Raw genomic sequence first — 2,958 nt, forward strand, 5'->3', positions numbered from 1 at the left:
TGGGGGAAAGCTGGCCGGGGGGGGGCTGCTGCTCGGGGACTGGCTGGGCATCGGTCGGCAGGTGGTGAGCAATTGCATTGTGCATCACATGCTTTGTGTATTATTACTATTATTGTTGTTATTATTATTGTTATTATTATTATTATTTTTATTCTATTTCAATTATTAAATTGTTTTTATCTCCACCCATGAGTTTTCTCACTTTTACTCTTCTGATTCTCTCCCCCATCCCACTGGAGAGGGGGAGAGTGAGCGAGCAGCTGTGTGGTGCTCAGTTGCCGACTGAGGTTAAGACACGACAAGGGTTTTGCAAATCACCTTCCCAACAAGTGCTGAGCAGGGAATGCAGGGACCTAAAGCAAAGTTAATTCACTCACACACAGAGGCAAAAAGTATATCCAGTCTACCAGCAAGGTACGGATTGCCTTCAGCTTGGCTTTCTTTCAAACACATTCTCTCTGCATTAGTAAAGCAAAATATCAGAGAGTTAGATTGTACCGTATCCACAAGAAAACACATGGGCGAACTGATAAACAGGGGTGCGAGGTTATTTCAATAAACATAGCAAAAGGTCCAATAAAAGATGACGTTGGTAGGATTTTTCATGTCCTTGGAGATCAAACTTCCTCCTTAAGTTTTTTATAGGAATCATAATGGAAAAACTTATCACAGAATGACTGGTCCACTCTAGGACATGACTGAGAAATCTGGGTAGGTTTATAACAGCCAGCATAAAATGATATAAACTGATATAAAGTGCTCCGTGTTGGTGACACTGTCTGCGCAGCACTGTTTTCCACTCCACCGCATGCTGTGACTGTCTAGTTCCCAGCACAGGTCACCACAGTCTGCAAAGCCCCAAACCATAGGGTTGTTCCTCTTGCACTGGGGAGAACCGGGATGCTGAATGAACAAACCCGAGGTCACTCTGTCACCTGCAAAGCAAACTAAGGAGGATCTGTTTAACAGAGTGTATCATTAGCTGCGGGAACTCCTTTCCACAGGACATTGGGAGGCTAAAAATTACATGGTATTGCACATGGGGATGGGATCTGACTGGAGCTATTCCATACGAAAAGATGCCCATGGGGTGGCCCATGGGGTCACAACACCATCAGGAAGCTCAGGTGAGGCACCCGCTATTCCCATACTGACTTTGGAGCTATCATTTTTCAACAGCAAACTTTATGCCACCCCTTACTGCAAAGTCACCTGCAAGCACAGTTTAATCCCAAGTGCAATATTTATGCTAATTTCCCCATTATTTCTTTCTTATGGGGTCAATTAATAGGTTACAAGCACCACAAAGGCTCTGTGAGTTAAGCCAAGTGGCCCATCTCAGTGGTTTGATGGCTGTGGCTAGGGTGGCTGCCGGGGACAGGAGACCATCTCTCCAAGGACTCCATGAAAAGGAGCAGGGAAAAACAAAGCAGTTCTGAAGCTGGCTTAAAATCTCCATGCGGGTCTCTGCAGCTGCCCTGGGAAACACATGGGAAAAACTGAAATCCACTGTGTTACCCTGGAAAAACCTTTGCTGATGGATTTTCATGTGTACGGTCTTGTTGTTCTTTAGTTAAAAAATGAACTGTCCTATAACAAGATAAATCACTCGCCTGGTGGAAGTGGCTCAGCTCCCTTCAGCTTGTGGTTGTTGAGGCAAAAAAACTGCTCAAAAGTTATGTGTCAGCTTCAGTTTTGCTTCATGTCACCAAAAAAAAGTCTCATCTGACACCTCCCATAGTCCAGCCTCCTGCCTTCCCCAAGTAGAACTGGGAACCATCTAGTAAAAACTTCTTGTGATTGCCCTGTGGAGACCACCAAAGATGAAACTCTTCCCCTGAGAGATTACCTGCTGTAGACAGACCCACATGTGGAATTAAGGACATATTTATTGCTCTGTCAAGAGAAGAGAGAAGCATCACAGCTTCCTGAAGACCAGCCCCACTCCACCCCAGCCCTCTCCCCGCAGCTAAGCCATCCAACATGTTTGCCTCACCTCCCCGTAACAGGCACCTTAAAGGAAAAAAAAAGGCCCCTTCTGATCCACTCTGAAACATGAGATATCTCTCAAACCCTCAACAACATCTTAATTTCCTCTCTTTGCTCTCCATGCTGGAGACGATTACTCAGGCAGGAATGTTTCTGAAGTAAGACAAAAAAAAATTACATTAGTGGGGAACAATGGAGGGGAGACCTGATGGAGCAGAAGAAGTGAATTAGTTTTGCCTTCAGAGACACCCACAGAGAAAAGAAAGGTGTCTGAGTTGCCTCAAAGTAATTCCTTTTTGCACGGAGCTCCTCTGACTGGCTTAAACAAAGAGAGACGAGAGATGTGCTTTTGATTTCAGCCCCATTTCCCCAATTTTGTTTGTTTGCTTTGCTTCCACCTGCATTTCTAAGTCCCTCCACCTCCCAGGACGTTTGCAGGGCTATGTTACCTGCAGGAATGTGTCACGTCTCCATCAGGTCTCAGCACAAGAGTCGGGGCTGGGAGGGGCCTTCACATCTGCCCACGTTCCTGCAGCTTTCAGCAAGGATGAGGGGGAAGGGGGGAAAGAAAAGAAAAACGTCAACCGAGATGGAGCTGTTGCATTTCCAGAATCGAAATTTAAGGACAAATTAACCTGGGGTACCAAAAAGCAGCACAGGGGGCTGCAGGGGTAAGGAAGGGGAAATGGGAAAGCAGGGAAACAAGAAGAGCTTTTCACGTAGGGAATCTGGAAGGGTTGAAATCCCAAACAGCGAGAATTTTATCTAAATACTTTTTAGGTCCAAACAGATTATCACATATTTTTCCCCATTTCACTTCATTTTTAACTGAAAAAACAAATGTTTCTTTTTAGCACCAAGCAGAACCTTGCTAGTGGACCAATTTTTTTTTCTTTTCATTTCCCAACAATACCTGAAAAAATCACTGTGCTCCTGCCAAAAAAAATAACCTGCTTTTCATTCACCTTT

Source organism: Pygoscelis adeliae, unplaced genomic scaffold (genome assembly GCF_000699105.1).
Source record: "Pygoscelis adeliae isolate BGI_AS28 unplaced genomic scaffold, ASM69910v1 Scaffold306, whole genome shotgun sequence".
NCBI lineage: Eukaryota > Metazoa > Chordata > Aves > Sphenisciformes > Spheniscidae > Pygoscelis > Pygoscelis adeliae.